This window comes from Scophthalmus maximus, chromosome 22, assembly GCF_022379125.1.
Source record: "Scophthalmus maximus strain ysfricsl-2021 chromosome 22, ASM2237912v1, whole genome shotgun sequence".
Lineage (NCBI taxonomy): Eukaryota > Metazoa > Chordata > Actinopteri > Pleuronectiformes > Scophthalmidae > Scophthalmus > Scophthalmus maximus.
Window position 1 is genome coordinate 8,923,844 of NC_061536.1, and position 18,755 is coordinate 8,942,598.

An 18,755-nucleotide genomic window follows, 5' to 3' on the forward strand; every position below is an offset into this window, starting at 1 on the left:
TTAGTGGACTTGTCTCCCTCTTGTGGGTAGACACTGAACATAGCCCACCCCCCCTACCTCACCCCACCTGCCCCCCCTCCCACTAGAGGCCAAGACCGTCTCCGAGTACAAAGGCGAGCACTTAACCTGCAGTTGCTCACTGTAGGCGTCTGCCTGACCTACTTCTTCTGCAAGTGTAGCTGGTGGAATCTTCCATATCCTCAAAGACTCCATTCAGCACTGAGCAGCACCTCATTGTCGTCCTGAGGTAAAAGTCAGCTCTTCTGTTTTAATCCCACTACAACATTAGTCAGGTTTGATATCTCATCTTCAACCGTACAGAGGTACAACATTACTCTCTGTTGTGTGGATTCTGTACCGCTACTATCGTGGTATTTTAACTATACATATTAGATGTTTAGTCATATTGAAATATTACTAAGATTTAATAAATATAATGGCTATTTTTCAATCACGATAAATATGCTGATTATATTTTTGCAGATTGAAAACTATTATTGATTTAATGCGATGCTGCCATAGTCTGCAATGTGCACGCCTGCAGGTCACTCGTATGAAACCGGCCACTGGCTCCTTTGAAGCATTTTAAGCTCACGTTTTCCCTTTGTTTCTTGTCTCCTTCTCCACCTGGCAACCACATCAAGGTAAAAATATTATTCAAGAATTGAATAGCTGCAGTCGGGGTCTTTGTAATAACAAGGCCAAACATTGTCACAGATGTGAAGCACCCTACAGGGTTCTGCAGTGCTTCAGAGAAGCCAGGAAATGAGGAGTGTCGCCTGCCGAAATGGATCATGCCTCTTACCAGCCATAGAAAGGTCGAATATGAGTGGAGGAAATGAGTGAACGTTGTATTTTCAGACAATAAATACAAATTAATGTACGATTTTATCAAGATTGGGTCCAGTTAATGGCTGTCCGCTTAGAATCTCAGGAATGGTCTCGGATGTCTCACACATATAAACAGGATACGTTGATTTGCACTGTTTAATGAGCAACATTCGGGGCGAGGCAGCAATCGGTGCATTGTGGAGCAGTTTTCAATGCAACTAATAAGATCTAATGGGTGAGTAATTGAACGATGATTTGGAGTAACAGCACTACGCGGTCAATCTCCCTCATTATCCTCCGTAAATAATGGGGCGCGCCCACACATTCGACATCTAACTGAGGTGATCTCCAGCAAAAGCAGCAAATTGGCTGTTGTTAGCGGTCGGTGGCTATGTTTTGACACTCCAGTGTGTGTGTGTGTGTGTGTGTGTGTGTGCCTCAAGGACTCATTGATTACTTGATAGCCGCTGCACAGCGAAGTTGCTAGGCCTCCTATTCATCCTGGTCAATGCACCAAAATACAACCTTTAAGTCTCCGATGACTCGGGCCTCACTGATGAAGCCGGATTCAAACACACTGGCGGTAAATCATTGATTCCTCACGAAAGGTAACTCACTTTATTGCCTACCAGGACCTGAACTGCATATTAATATGTTTTACATAGCGCAGGTAACCGTGTATAAGATGATGAATGGCCGCGTTGGGTCTTGTTCAATTACATTATGAGCATAAACACCATTTGTTTTTCAGTCTCACGTTGTTAATTGTATAAATGATTTCCCATTTAACTGTCATTAAATGACACCTGAGCCAAGTAAGTGTTGACTTCAAAATGTACTGCAGCTCCATATGCTTGATAAAGACATTGATTGTTTTTTTGTTTTTTTATTGGCCAGCTTCCAATTACAAACCCTTTCACCTCGCCTCTCTCCAGTGCCCTCTGCCATGCTAAAAGCCCACCCTCCGCCTTTCTCTTTATCTTCTTTCTCTGGCCGTCGTCCTGCCTGTTCCAAGTGCCTCTTATTTGTCCTTCATCACCAAACAATTTCAGGCCTCAAAATCTTTTACAACTTTTTCTTTCCTCTTATTTTTTTTCTCCTCTGAAAATCTCTCTGTTCGTACCAACAAAGTCGTCCGCCCCCCAACAATCCCCTTGATTCCTCTCCTTTTTTTTTTTTACCTCACTCACCGTCTAATTCGCAGTCGAATCACGTCTGAATGCGGCATGGTTGTGCCAATGCCAGCTCTTTGCCAATCTGCTTGGGTGTGTTTGTTTGCCAATGTGAGTCTGGTGGGAAGCTCCTGCAGGCTGGTGTCAGGTCAGGTGAAGCTCTGTGAGAATTACAATTCACCCTCTTGAGAGAGCGGGGGAAAAAAATCATATTTAGCCAAAGAATTTTTCTAGGTTCGGTACGCCTAAAATCACCAAAATTTATTTTAATCTAGTTTTTAGAAAACTGGTTGTGCTACCAGTTGAACACGATTAGGGATTTTCACAAAATAGTCAACAAAACGATTAAAACGTTGCTACCTTTGCTAGCCCACACAAGAAACACTAGTCACGTACACAAATAGGGCAACACCCTAATCTACCTCGTGAGGTAAGAGTGTTGCTAACACTACTAACATTAGACACACTTGTTTTCTTACTCTACAGTTTACTAGACTAGTGGCTTATATATATTTATATTCATACTCAAGACATTTTTACACCTCATCTACAACAACCTTTCATTCCTGTCCAAAGTATTCGATGATAAACATTTTGACCCATGAGCAAAATAACAGATACTGTGTTTATGAAAACCTCTCAAATTAAATTTATCAGTAATTCAGTGTGTTTATTTAATCAAAATTGTCGTTATACCATCCAATAATGACTTTGGGGATAAGGATTATCGTGCACATGATCGTCATGTGTTAATCTCGCCTAACAACAGCTGAGACAATACAGAGTGACAACATACTGTTTCTCACTCATTACTTCTCAAATGATTAGTTGTATTTTAAGGGAATATCCACTGCATGTGTTTCGGATTTAGGATGAAAACAGGCTGTAGGATCACACCAAATTATCCACAACAAAAATATGTGCTTCTTTGATACAAAGAATTTTGGTTGATCTATTTCAAGTGACAGGTAAGGCATATCATTTACAATTCACATGCAAGACAGAATACAGCTTTCCATTTCATGACAAAGGACACATCAGTCTGGAATTCATATTTAACAATAATAATATAATTAAATATTCTGTTCTGCCATATTAAAAAATATCTTAAATACATTAAATCTTCCAAGATTGGAACGTCAGAGAGAAAAAGTACCAAGTGGCAGAGACTGCATAGTATTTTACATTTGAAACGTGTCCAAAAAAACTGACTAACTGGAGAGATAATTGAATGAAGCACAGAGCTGCCTCGCAACAAAGATTTCAGTTGGATTTCAACCACTCATCGTCTTTGAGGAGTGACGCAAAGAGACCACCACCCAAACAATGTAGGGGCACAGAGGAGCGAAATCTGCCTGGCGACAGCAAATAAACTGTTAGCCGCAGCTACGAATCGTCTGGCAAGTGCCACCTCGACAGGAATGCGCGCTCAGAACCTGGTCATGCTGGTTTTGACGGAGGGGCACACACTGTTTAGGTGAGCAGGATTGTTTCTTAATTAAGATCATTCTCCCCACAAAAATATCTCAGAATAACAGAGTAAAACTAGTGACTGTGGTGAGAACAAACAAGTATGTGGATTGAAAAGTAATTTTACCAGCGCCTACAGCAGAGTGTGATCGGTACTTTCCCAGGAATATTTTTAAGTAAGAAATCATAAGGGCTGGAGAAACAGCACTGAAATTATATGCTTCTTCTCTGTCCACCGTTAAAAACTGGATGTGACCCTGTGATGGCGAGGACTTGGACCCGGATATCGCCGTCGATACTAATGCACCTCTGGAGCGAGATGACGGCTCGTGTGCAGCCATAGGACAAGTATCTGCTCCTCACTAACCATAAATTATTAGCTCTCAGGATAAAATGAGACTCTGTAGTGCAATTTTCTCCCAAAACCCCCTCTTCTCTCTTCTCGTACCTTATTTACAAAGGCAGAAAACGTAACCATGGGAACACACTACCAGGCAACCTCAGTGGCTTGGCATGATGCCCAATGGTTGCTAGGGCACTGTTGTCGGTGGCTATTGGGCTGTGTGGGCCAGTGTGTTTGTGTGTGTGTGTGTGTGTGTGTGTGTGTGTGTGTGTGTGTGTGTGTGTGTGTGTCCTACATACATGTGCACACATCCAGCCTCACCCTCAAAAACCCTACTGACACGAAATTCAGTGTCTATTTATTATTATTCATAACATTCTACCTCTTTAAATACATTCCTCTGTAGATCTGTAAATGTACATTTAAACCAACCTGTGCCTTGGTTTATTTTATTCATCTATAACTTATACTTGCACAAGCCTTACTTTGCTTTATTTGTTCACTATTGCTCCATTTGTCTGTTACTACTTTTATATATATTTTTTCCTGTATGAGAGAAGCCATGCAAAATTTAATTTTACCCGAGTATAATGACAATATAGATAATTTTGATTCTGATTCTAAAAAAAACACGCACGATGGCTCTGAGGTTTAGTCCTTTTTTCAACAGGTATTACTGTGTGATAACTAACAGTTGGGTAGTAGGCTGTTTATAATGGCAGTGATATAACAAATCTCCTTCATTATGCATTTTCAGTAAGAGCAAACTTGTGGTTCATAATGACAATAAGAATAAAAGGGGCACGAAGGAGACAAGAAGAGACTTTCAGTGAAGGAAAACCCACATGAGACATGGAAATCTTAGTGTCTCTGTATACTGACTTTCTCCATCACCAGCTCTATCTCTGAAGCTGTTTGCTCTATCTTTCATTTCAGTCAGATTTCAAAGAGTCTTTGTTGGTATAAATGGCAAGATGTTGCCAAAGCATTTACCTCACAACCCGGGATCTAGTCTGAAGCTTTTCCCATGGCTCTGCTATCACTGGGGAGCTTCTGTAGTTGACCATGGCATTCCTGAAATCAGCAGAGCACCATGCAGATGATTAGCATACCACAGGATCGGAATGGGAACATCAATTAATACACTGAGCCATGAAAGTTGGATAAGACAATAGATAATGTCAGCCACTCTGACACAACCCTATCTGGGCTTTTATCCAAGTCACATGGCCAAGTAGTGGCGTTTTCAGGAGAAGTCATCCTGAGGTCAATCATGAAGGAATATTACAACACAATAAATCATTGGTGGACCAATCCCTGATTAGAGACGAAGCACTCGGCAGCACAAAGAAATGAATGGAAACACACGTGTTTATGATGGGAGGACGCATCAGACATTGTGTGCCGAGTATGAAACGGATTAACAAAGTGGGATGTAATGGTGAGAAATGAAAACTGTGCCATCGACAAAGCATGAATGAGAGTGGTACAAAAATACATGTACAGCGGAGATGGTTAAAGACAATGGTGATGAATAATACATTAATAACGTTGGAAAATACAAGCAGACATAAATTAAACAGCAGCGAACCCAAACAAATGCAATAATTATGAAACTGCAACACAATGAAAGACAACCGAGTCGGAGATGTGCTGCTTTTGTGTTGGTGTGTGCTCATTAATTCCCACATGTGTACGTATAATGGGTCTGTGCGTTCCTGTCTGCATGCACTTAGGGAGCGCGCGTATCACCTGCGGTGCATCTTATCTAATATTACTGAGAGGAAGCACAGCTTCTCGCCCGGGCCTTTCTCCCCACGGCCCTTTGAACTTAAGTTGCTTCTGGAGACGCTTTCTGGCTGAGCACAGCATGTCCTAGGAGGAGGTCAGAGGGCAGGACAAACAGTCTGGTTTCATGGCAACTCGATGCCACCACCAACCGAAAGTCTAGAGTGGTTGGGGGGGGGGGAAACAAGGAAATTAAAAAAACAACAACTACGAATTGATCCTAATGATGATTGTAGAGCTCCATTGTTGTCCAGAAACATCTCAATGAGCCTCACTGTTGCACAGGATGACACGTTCTTCCATTAACATGAACATGACATCAGTAGCTAATTTTATATCCAGCCGACATACAACATCAGGGTGACATAAATACGCACTTGCACATATCAGTCTGATGCTGGAAATAGTAACTGCACTATTTATTCCCCCTTTGAGTAAAATGATACAGCCATGTATACATCTGTGACCCATTTTTAAAGGTGCCATATGTAAGTTTTCTCCACCGCCGAACATGGTTCCTTGCCAGGAGAATGTTGTAATGATGGTCACTTTCCAAGAGCTTTAGCCATATTCAAGAGGTTACGATGAAGCACTGCTTCTGCTTCAGGGCAGACTATAGCTGATAAGGGCTAGCTGGCTAACATGCTAAAGTGATAGAAATAGAAACAAAACAATAGTTAAAATTTCCATTGCTTTCCACTGCTGAACTCTTGGTAAGTACAGGGTTGGTAGGGTCAGGGGGGTTAGGGGGGTTAGTGTTTAGGCAGGGACACACCAGGATCAACAACACAAGCCTTATCCTTGCAATATATTCAACACAATTTTATTTTGGTATAATTGCAATTTTTCCGGTTTTTGCTCTGCACCATTTTCTCTGTATTCCTCCTGGTAAATGTTTGTGAAAACCCATAAATGGGCGTAGTGTAGCCTAAAACTTGGCTGACTTTTTTATTACTATAAATGATCTACAAGAAATGCACATTTGCTGCCACAGAATGACTTGGCTCACAAACTTCTCTGAATCACTGGCACCAAACTGAATTCCTCTCATTTGTTGTACTAATTATTCTGAGCATACAATTGAGCAAACCTGAGAAATGAACTGCAGCTGTAATTGTGTTGCCTGCCGGTGCCAGCCCGAGACGGCCTGTGTTTTCATACTCCCCCATGAGGTGTTGGATCAATATGGAATCCAGGTTCCTTTGTATGTCATTAGCTTGTTTGATGCTTGAGCGGAGACTCTTCCAAACCTCCGTGTCTCTGAAATCTCTCACATGAAGAGTGTGGGATTTCAGGTGTTTCTGTCGGCAGTGTGCGGGTGTGAATATTGACCTTCAAAACTCTGTACGAGTGCGTGTGTGATGCACATGGTGTGTGTCCTTGTGTTTGTTCAATGCGGCAGAGGGTGGAGTGGCAGATCAATAGGAAACAAATGAATTCAGATCAATATGAAGCCAGGGAGTGAAGGAGAGAGGAGAGATTGAAAGTGAGTGAGTGGGGTGATGCGCCACTGAGGAGGAGGAGGAGGTGGAGGGTTGGTGTTGGTGGGTTGGAGGGATGATGTGTTACCAGAGGCACAGCGACTAACTGCACACTTGGGAAAGACCACTCATTTCTACAGCCCAAACCTCAGCGCTTTGAGGTCATTGACGGTTAAAATGGATGCTTAAGCGAGTTAGAGAGAAGACGGAAAGCCCGGCAATCCTGCATCACTGGTGGGTGATCGGTTCTGTTGGATAGTAGCAGTGAATTGAGGGTAGATAGTGATTCCATTTCTTTACATAGAAGACCCCTTCCTTGTTAAATTTACTTTTTGTTGTATTTCCCCCCCGTATAAAACAATTTAAATGGTGCTCTAAAAATGATGCCTGACTAGAATGATTGACCTGTCTTTTAACGTTTGAAGTAGTATTAATGTTCTATGTTTTTAATGATTGTCATGCTTTATTTAGTTGAGAACAATAAACAATCATCAACATTTTTCTAGTAAATAAACAAACCTTAATCTAAGATCTGCCGCTGTCTGCATACCAACTCTATTCAAACGGACTCTTTTACTTCTACTCTTCTTGCCTTGCATGCTACGATTAGAAATCTCAGTCTAGAGAGGATTTAATTATGAACTCTTGACCCAAACGGCGAGTTAGAGCCTCACATTTGCAGCCAAACCTACGAGGCCCTGACACATTCAGATCGGGAAGAGCGTTAGACCTCTTCCATCAAAATTTCTCAAAGTTTTACTAGGAAGTTTGGAAATTACTATGCTTTTTAACATTTTGCCTCAAGCATAGTTTGCATTACTTCCAAAATAACCTGTATTAATATTAGCGAGGCTACAATCTACTGTCAATTATTTTGCCCTTTAGCCGATTTTTTGTGGTAGAACATAGCTATAAGCCTATTCAATTTTTTGTGAGCCTAAGGTGACATCTTCAGTTTTTATTGGTCCAAAGACATTTGTCAATTCTTGGGTTTTGACGAAGATTTCTTTTAAGAGGCCTGATGCCGGTGTTTTCTGCCAGACAGTCCATGTAAGGTCCTCTGGTGAAATATGATACACCCATCGACTATATTCGTCTAGACTGTGAGAAATTACCAGGGAATTGATCAACTATCAAATTTCTCTTGTTGAGAATATTATTTTGAGCTGAGCAACACACACAGTACACGACACAGAGCAGCAGTATAGATAGAACCTTCCTGGTCTTTTTACTGTCATTATGTATTTGTGTTTTTTAGACCAATTATGTAGATTTATGTATGAATTGTTTATTATGTAGATTTATGTACGCTTCTTAAAAATACATCTACTGTATAATCTATCATATATCTATAATCATTTTCTCATGTTTATCAGTATCAGATGCAGAAGCCTACATTGTACCAGAGCAGTGACTTCCACTTCTGCTGTAAAATAATATGATTTCTTTGCTCTGCAGTATCGCTTTTGAAATTGCAAACACGATTGCTTGGCTTTGTGTGTCTGTTCGTATATTTCCGCGCTGGGATCAAAGCATCAAGAGCCATTTGGGAGTCAGAACTGAATGAGACTTTGAAGTGATGGTAGCGAAAATAAAACACATGGCTGCTGAGTACTTGTGAATGGGCACCATTCACTTATAGCTCAAGGTTTCTCAGCTCTTGAGATGGATTTCAATGAAAAATGTCTCAATTAGCTTTGAATGCCGTGTCTATAATGCCCTAGAGAACGTTCTGTATGATGTAAGTGATATTGTTTAATTCAAGAGGATACCTATACAAACTACTGAGCTCAAACCCAATGTTTTCCAGTTTTCTATTTTAGAGACACAGAAAATCAGCAAATATTAACATCTGAGCTGCTGGAATGACAGATGTTTAAGTATTTTTGCTGAGGGGACAAAATGTATATATATTAATCGAATTCAATCATCTTATCAAGTAATTGTTACAGCTAAATTGCATGAGAGCGTTAAACCTTCACATCCACTTAATGTGGATTTTGGGTTTAGCCATGACAGCATCAAACAGTGTAGAGAAATTTCTCTCGATTCATATGCATCAAAGTATTGACTCCTACATCAAATCTGTGTAAGCACCACATTGTATCGTCCTTCAGTGTTTCTCAGAGCTACAAAGATGCTACGACTGCTTCATATGAATCATCATAAAGTGCATATTTTGGAGCACTTAATGGGCCCAGTAGAGCAAAAAAAGGAGGGACTGGGTACGGGGAGTTCCAGCCAGGGACATTTGCCTTCTGAGTCAATCTCTCAGATCTGCGCGGACACTATAATGTCTGAAACAGTGAGCTCAGCAGTCCTTCGACTACATCGCTCACGCTCATTTCACCCTTGTTGAACCCACACCATCACATTTACCTTTGGCAATTTTGCACAGCGAGTGAGGTTGAGACAAGGGACCGTGGATACAAATGAGATACAGTGAGAGACATAGATGCTGCAGATAAAATCATGTGTTATGAGACCAAAAAGGGCCAAAAGTGAGACTCATCCTATGTAGGACTTCTTTTAAAAATTCATCTGTTGATCATTTTTATCTATTAATAAATTGCCGTCCATGACATCAAACTGAAACCACTGTGTTTTTTTCATGATACGTGATTATAACAATTAATTGTCTATTGTAGTTGTTGTATAATTTTCTTATTAACCACATGTCGATGTTTCCTTTATTGATTTTTTTGGTGTGCAAAAGACTCATTGTGTATTTTAAGTTAAGTAATGGGAGGAATTAAAGGATGGACAGACAAAGAGACCGCATGAGATACTTGAGGCAGTGATGTAGAACATTAACTCCAACCAGACAGTCTGCTCAAAAAATAAAAAATGTAGAGGGCATGTCTCTCGGCTTTTCCTCCTCTCTGTTCTCTTTAATCTCCCCCCCCCCTCCCTGTCTTTCTGTCTCTCGCTCTGTCCCCCTGAGCGGTTGTTCGGTGTGCTCCATCCCTGCCTCTCTCCATCTCGCTTCCTCTAATGTGCTCTGGCGTGTGTTACCCACGGGTGCTCGCGCTGCTGCTGCTGCCATCCTAAAGCCGGGTCACGGGGGCGGCTGAATCGGCGCTGATGCTGTCTGTGACATCATCAGCCACCGTTATTACTCACATCTCACCTACCGTCACTGTCTGAAAAATGCCCCGGCTTTAGGTGCTTGGGGGTGGCCCGGCGAACACACACAAACAAACAAACACACAGACAAACAAACGCAGCTTTACACCCATGCTGCCATAGCTAAATGAAATATTATTTCTCTCTTTTGAGGGTTTTGTTACCTGAAATAGTTCATTCTCACACAAAACGTTGGTACGCGAGTATTAATGAGTCATTACAAGAAATCAATTTGTCACAGAAGGTGTCGGTTTGTTGAATATATATATATTTTTAAAGGAAGTTAACAATCGAAAAAATTTACAAAACAGAATAGTTACAAACTGTCAGACACAGCAATGTATGTGTAATGACTTTTATGCGCACACACGCTGCAACTATTGTTTTAATTATTGATTAATCTGTTGATTAATTAATCCATGAACAGTTTAGCCAAGAAAATGTTGAGAATTTGGGAGGGCCAAGTTGCCAAGTTTTATTTTATCCAACCAGCAGTCCAAGAAAATCAGCAAAAATTAACAGATAAAGCCCCTTTGAGATTTTTCATTTTGGCTATCACTATCAATTCTGTGTTTTAAATTTCTCACAATCGATTAAAACCCTACTATGGCAAAACACTTCTGTGGCTGAAGTAAAGTGAAACAACCAGATGAATCTCCCTCTGCGTGAGTTACAAAGCTGTTCATGTACTCCGCATGTGTGTGAAAGGGAGAAACGTGCTTCCATTCAGTGAGCATGTGTGCGAGGTTCAGACTGTGTCAAATCACCACATCTGCCATCAGCAGAAACCGCCCTGTTACCTGGGGGTCTGTCTGTCACCCCCCACTGTCAGCCAATGACGAGGTGAGAGTCTGCAAACTCCTTCGCTCAGGAATACTGATAACTGGTATAAAAGCCCTCAGTCTGTGTGTGGGAACGCTCCGTATAAATCATACATGGCCAGCACCTCCAGGCACCATATGCATGCTACAGCACTGCATTAATAACAAGCATGCCAGTGTCACATTCACCAAGCATACAGAGAGAATGTAAATGTCTGCGTCTTCTTTTGTCTCACGCTTCTGCCCTACCAACATGTCCTCTTGAAAAGCACCTGCAGCCCCGAACGCAACGCCCCAAAGAAAAAGAGTGAGACTGATGGGTAGAGACAGACTCGATATAAAAAAGAAAGAAGGGCGAGGAGTTTGAGAACCAGACAACAATGACAGAAAAATGACGTTTGGAGTATAAATACCTAAAAGCATGACTATTTGAAGATGAAAAAAATGTGCATGGGGGGACAAATAAAAGACGTAATAAATACAGAAGAAAATATGAGGCAAAGTAGAACAGCAGAAGAGATGACATGACTGACAGACAGATTAACTACAAGAGAGAGACAGACAACGAGTGAGCAGGAAGAACAAAAGATGAAATGATGATGAAACGCAAAAGAAACCAGGGGGAGGGAGAAGGACAGACTTGGAGCCAGACAGAGAGAGAAAGAGGGGAGAGAGAGAGAGAGAGAGAGAGAGAGAGGGAGAGAGAGGGGGAGAGGCAGGCAGAATTGGAAAAAAAACATAGAGGAGGGCAATGAGACGGAGGCGCAGGGTGGCAGTGCGCATGCGGAAATAGGTGGCAGACTCTTGTCAGTGCAGTGACCTAGTCGCGCAGGACTGAGGAATTCTCCCCGTCGACCCGGACACATTCCCCCGGTCCTCACACATTAACCCATACAACGCCGCCCTACTGTACCGCAGTGGCTTCTCTGTAACCAACCCATGAAACATATCACTTTGAAAATCTCACTGCGCTGTAAATAAATCTGGAGATCTAACACATGACCTGCAGCGTATTTTATTGCCGCCCATCTCCCTCGACAAGAATTGAAATACCAGGTAAAGTGCACAGCTCCAACCAGCCCTGAATCGATGTTTTGTGCTGCCTGCGGAGAATGTGTGTGCGCGCAGCGCTCTGCGAAAACACATTGTGAAAATATCAGGCCAAGAAGGGCTCTATTGTGTCACGGAGGCAGAATGTGGCTCTTATTCTCCTGCTGTTGGACCGGGGGCGCGGGGGTGACATCAGCACAAAGACAAAAATGTAATGTGAGGCATCTTCCAAAGCCAGCTTCAAGGCTGGGCCACAGGACACCCTTTATACCCCGAACTCTCTCACTTTTCAGCAACATCTGATAATCGGGACGTGACCAACAGGCGACCTTTCACTTGTTGCTTACTGAGATAAGTCACAGCCAACAGTGTTACAGGAAAAACTGTCTGACTTAGCAGAAAGGAAAGATCGCCCGCTCGCTGCATTCGCATGGGCCGACGGTTTAGCACATATCTGTGAGGTTAATCACAACAGAATGAGTCAGGGAACAGTAATTCAATTATTCTGATGGTGTATTGACGTTTCGATCGGGCCACAGACTAAAATGGCTGACCAAGTGTTCCTGACTGCTGACTGCCATTAGGCACAAATGTGGTCGGTAAAGCTCTTGATTTTACTCAAACCTATACATACACTCTGTCTTTCTTTCTTTCTTTCTTTTTCAACAGGATAAGTAGAAAGTAAAGCATCTGCTGCGTCCTCTGGACCATTTTGTGACTGAAATATGAAAAGAAAATGAACAGAAAATATTTCCTTACCTGATCAAAATCGTCTTCGATGAAAAAGTTCAGGTTGCCTAGGTGGCGCAATCTGTAAAACAGAAATACATTATTTGCTTTTTTATTATATTCAGAATTGTAGGTGTGTGATTCTGGATTATGCATGTTTATGTGTGTGCCCTGGAATCAGCCCCATTCTTCATTTAGTTTCACACCCTAACTGAATATTTACCAATATAATCACTTCTGATTAACTGACGTGTCATATACTTATAATCATTTCATTATAATAAATGTTAAAATGTTGTTTTATTTGGCCCAACATCTACTCTTATTTTAAGGTCTTTTTTAATCCTAGATTAAAATACAACACTTCTGATTCTTGCAGGCATTTGCACTATTTGTTTCATGCCACGTCACGTCTGTTCGCCTGTTGTTCAAGCACTTCCAGCGAATTCAGTAGCACGAATTCAAACCGGCTACACACACCGGCAGCTTGCATGGGAATTCCTGAGGTCTGCTCAATCCATTAATGTATGCTGCGGTTGAATGTCATCAATTATGAATGAGAAACACAGAGATGTGCAGAGAGGCTGGACAGAATCACTGGCTTGTCGTACCTTCAATAACTTGCACGGAAAAATGACTGAATCTGGCAAAAAGCCTGTAACCTGCTATAGGTGAGGTTATTCTACTCCCTCAGCCTTTAGGTGTCAGGCACTTCAGTCCCATATGTGTGGATACTGCAGAGGGGGCCTCTTCCCCTTTAAGGCCCAGGTATTCAGGAGTGTGTTGACCCTGTCAGTGAGTTCATACCATAAGCAGACCCATATAGCCTCTCCTCCAGAGCCCCCGATCACGAGCCTGCTGAGCTGCCGCCTCTGTTATGTAAGATTACATAACACCAGGTCTGTCTGAGTAATATTTCATAACCTGGGGGTCCAGCTACACCGGCATTACCGTCAAATCCCCTTAGGAGGGGGTTTCAAAGGTGCGGGGCAGGTTTGGCAAAGTAAAAGTCAGATTTGAAAGCAAATATGGGCAAGTTGAAGGCTCCGGGGAGATTTGTCTCTCCGAAACCCTTTTCTGTGTCTTTAGCTGCCAAGTGCAGATGTTTGGTTCAGGAAAAAAAAAAAATTAACATCAACGATTTTTCTCTTCATTTTCTCAAAAGCTTAAGTGGAGGTCACAGAAAGGTCGAGCCAGGGACACTACTAAACAGAAGCATCCTCCAGCATCCCCCCATGGCTAAAGAACTAGGCCAGTAACTCTTATCTAATGGCGTCAGCTAAACAATTAGCTCCTTACTTATTATATCTACATAATAACTGCCTGCGCCGTTTTTTTTTTAGTCCACACTTCACTGATGACCACGTCCTCACATAACTTCAATAACGTCGCCTCATTCACAAACAGATGATGAACAGACATTTTGAAAAAAAAATCCAGAAACAAGCAGAATCAAAAGGGGTTTCTGATCTTATCGTTTACACATTCACACCAAAAGAGAACGGTGGAGGAATGCACGCAAACAATATCGGATGTAGATAACAAATCTGGCAAATTATAAAGAAAAGGTGGGCAGTGATAATAACAGGAGGCTATGTAAATGGAAAAAAACAGAGTTATAAAATACAGGAGAGGAAAAAAGGGGGAAAGGAAAGAGATGCCAGGAGATATCTGAGGCTGATACTGCAGGAGAAAGAAGTATCCTCTGTGGAGGTTACAGCAGATGGACTGCAAATGGACGATAGCGGATCTGCGTAAAATATATACAGTATCATGTCTACAGCCAGGCGTCTACTGTATTTAAAGTGCAAAAATTCATGAATGTAATCCCCTTTTGTCAACATCTAAACGTCGCATAGTCACACGAAAAGCCTCCATCTTTACCTGAAACTTCAGCACATCAGACAAAAGTCATCTCGGCCAAATGCGCAGGATGTAAAAAATGAAAAACTTGTTGAAACTGACTCCAGGATGTCACGCAGCTTAGGCGCTTAAATAAATCCACCCTTATCTTTTGTTGATACCGAACCACAGTTTTGTCTTTACAGGCGGACCGACAGATAAACTGGGGGATACCCGGATGAACGGATGGAAGATGGGATAGAAAAAGGGGGGGGAAAGCATGGGAGGAGTAAAAAAAAAAAAATCTAACGAGAGAAGAAAACCTGCGGCACTTACAGCGTTTTCACGTCTTCGTTCCGCCTCATTTCAAAACCTCACCCTTCATTTCTGTGCAATTTTTCTAACTAACAATGTCGCACAATCATTCCCCCGAATATGAAACATGAAACCTGATTGTGCAAATCCACGCATGCGTACGCAGGAGTGACTGTCCGCCGCTGTCGGCTCCTTTAACTCTAAATCACACCCTTACATACGAACACACACATGCACAGACACACATACAAATGACTTATACGGATAGATACACAAGTACACATACACATACACATACACGTACAGACACACACACACACACACACACACACACACACACACACACACACACACACACACACACACACACACACACACACACACACACACACACACACACACACACACACACACACACACACACACACACACACACACTCAAATGCACACACCCTGCCTCCTTCATGTGCTACCCTCCCATGCATGGGCCCCCTAAAACGGGGTGCACTCAATGATCCCTTTCCAAAGCCCTCATCTGAATGAGGGCAGAGGTAATCCTTCAAGGAGAGGCAAAGGGAACAGCGATAACCCAAGATAAAGAGGAGCCGGAGGAGGAAAGAGAGAGAGAGACAGTGAAAGAGGGAGAGAGGTGGGGCGCGAGATGGGATAGACAAACAGGATGGAGGGATTAGCAACCTAGGGAACACATTTTTCAAACAGGAAAAAAAAAAGACGACAGTTAAAAAAATGAAGCGAAGGCGGAGGAGAGGAAAAGGCTTTGAAGGGAAAAAGCAAAGGCATAGTCGAGGACGCACGTATGAGAAAGGAAAAGAGCATGGTCACACAGTATACTTACAGATGAGTGAGAGGGTGACCGCAGAAGTGATGAAAAATCAAAAAAAAAAAAAAAATGAAAGGCAAGCAGAGACTGCACGCCTGAGTTTGGAGAGAAGTCCAGCTGGAGTTTTGTTTTTTCTTCCCTTTCCCGCGATTTTGCCAATTCCTATCTAGCCGTCCCTCCTTCCTAAGTCTATCCCCTACTGGTCCCCCTTCTCCTCTCTTCCCCCTCCCGTTTTTCTTGCCAGTGCCGGTACTCTTTTTTCCTACCTCTCTCTCACACTCTCTCTCTCTCTGTCTTTTTCACTTTCTCCCGCAGACCATGCTCTCCATTTTCCCCTCATTCTTTTCCCGTGTCCCATTCATCTGTCCATTAATCGGATACTGTTCTTTCCTCCAACCCTCAGCCATTGCTTCAGATTACGGATGAGATGTAAAAGAAAATGTTTCTGAGCTAATTGAGGAGTTTTCAGTTGGAAAAAAAAAATACTGCAGTTTGTGGCATTCAGTCTAACGCAGGGACAATCCACGGCCTGTATTTTTTCAGAGGCGCCACGTATAAAGTAAGGGTGAAGCATCTGTGTGGCGTTGCCTCCGTACGTGAGGGCATAACCAAAAGCAAAGAATGGCAACCGAGAGAAAAAGAAGGGGAAAAGCTGAGCTTGTTGCAGTCGATCTCCAGTGAAAGTGAATAGTAAGCGAGCGTGAGGAGAAGGAGTGGGAAGGAGTCCGGGGTGTGTGCATGTGAGGTGGGTGGAGAGAGAAAGGAGAGCCAGCGAGGAGAGAGAGAGAGAGAGGGAGAGACAGAGATAGACTGGGGGGGTTCATAGAGAAATATCCAAGAGGGAGGGATAGAGGAGGAGTGTGCCAGTGGTGAGAGGAAAGAGGAGGGGGCAGGAATAGAAATACATTTTTTTTCCGTCTTTCACACTCACTGTATTCGAATTTTGGGCTTTTTCATTTTTTCACACCCCTATTCCAAGGCTAATACCTTCTCTTTCTGTGAGAAGAAAATGGAGAGAAAGAAAGAAGAAAAGAAAGAGCTACTGTGTGCTTTGTCTCCTGCCCCTGCTGTTCCTTTTCCTGGTTTCCTTTCTGCTTCGACTCTCCTCTATTCAGCCTATTTTCTGCACGTGCACTTGAACTCTAAATCCTGTCTGCTTTCCCCTCCCCTCCCCTCTCTCCCTCCCTCCCTCTCCTAGGCAGAGGCTTGAAATAGTGCTAGCAGGCAGGAGAGGGTGAGGGGGACAAAAAGGGGAGAGAGATGTTGAGAGGGGGAGGGGAAGAAGCTTAGACGACTGACACGCAGAAAGCACAGGGCTGCTGGGTGTGTGTGTGTGTGTGTGTGTGTGTGGGTGTGTGTGTGTGTGTGTGTGTGTGTGTGTGTGTGTGTGTGTGTGTGTGAGTGTGTGTGTGTGTGTGTGTGTGTGTGCGGGCGCATGCACATGAACATGTCTGCAGAGTTATAAACACACATTCATCTATCTCGTAGTGTTTCACATGTTAATCTGCATATGATGTTAGCCTACATACCAGAAAAGAAATACATAACTTCTTCGGGGCAAAGAGAGAAGCAAAAGGTTTTCAAGCAAAGCTTTGAAGACAAGTACTCAGTACGACAAACAACAGTTTTGACTATTAATTAATCCAGCTACTTTTGTCAGACAAAAGAAAAACGTCACAAATAATAATAATGAAAAAGTCTCATCTCAAGCTATCAGAGCCAAAACGTGATGCCTCCAACCTGCTTATGCTTTTGAAATGACAATCAAGAACCAAAAGGGACAGTTGAGGGGTTGAATAATTCAAGTCTAAACACAACTTCCTTTCATATTTCAAAATCCACTAAAGTGAAAGCTTGTAATAATCACATGCACACACCAGACTCAGACTGTATTTGTGGATGATTTAAGGAAGTTTTTTAACGTTTATATATAAGATTAGTATGAGGCTGAAACTGTCAATCAATCTGCCAGTTATTTTTTTTTATTTTATTTTTTTATTGATTGGTCTATAAAACATTAGAATATGCTAAAGCGAAAGGTGAAATCATTAAATACCTTGTTTTGTTCAGGTTCAAATCCCAACTATATATTATGTTCACTCAAATGTGAGGCCAAGAAAAGCAGTATATTCTCAAATCTAAGAGCCTATCACCATCAACCATTTTGTTCACAAAATGACTTAAACAATTGATTGCTGATCAGAATACTTTATAAAACCTTAGAATTCTGACAAATAATTCTCCTGGTAACTTGTAACTGGCATTTACAATAATGTACAGAACTAGTATCAACTTTTATTTAACCTGTCCAGAGTGTCAGGCAGGTCTTTTAATGTCGGAAAGGAATTTACAGCAAATGCAAAAACACATTTGCAGTTTTGTCTGTAGATATTGTGACAAGTCGACAGAGACTGGAATAAATAGAATAATAACTTTATATAACTGATGTGATTTCTCTTTGTGTTTTTACACAAAACTACATTCGTTCCTGAATGCCTTTATTCGTAAAAATACATCTATATTTTGCTGCATGCAGTTGCTGCGTACCGTCTTATTTTCCAAGGGCAGCAGCAGTCACCTTGGCAAAAAAAGGCCCCGGCAGTAGACAGAATCTAAAAACCGTGGATTAAATGCCACCGTGGCATAAACATCTTACACACCTCCCATGATATATATATGAGGACGTTTTCCGTTCATTCATTGTGTCTGGCCTAAAAAAAAAAAAGAAGAAAAAAAAAGGTATGTAAGAGAAGACGGATGAAGTGAGCGAAGGGTTACTAACCCTCGGATGGTGGTGCCTTCTCTCTCCTCCCCTGCTGACTGACTGCAGCACACACGCTTCCTGAAAAGCCCTTTGGGTCGGTCTGATGGAAGCAGAGGAAAATAGGACAGAGATGAAGGTGACACAACTCTACCCTCTGCTGGGATCCAGAGGGAGCAGCTCAC

The 18,755-nt window shown here is 42.2% G+C and overlaps 1 long non-coding RNA gene across 1 annotated transcript; it reads right to left on the reverse strand.

Annotated features, from left to right (window-relative positions):
* Positions 1-1,980: 1,980 nt before the first annotated feature.
* On the reverse strand, positions 1,981-18,675 carry LOC118292351. Its single transcript, XR_004786878.2, has 4 exons — positions 18,592-18,675; positions 12,842-12,893; positions 4,810-4,890; positions 1,981-2,187 (listed from the first exon to the last, which is right to left on the reverse strand). It is a non-coding gene; the product is annotated as an uncharacterized LOC118292351 (long non-coding RNA).
* Between the last annotated feature and the right edge of the window lie 80 nt (positions 18,676-18,755).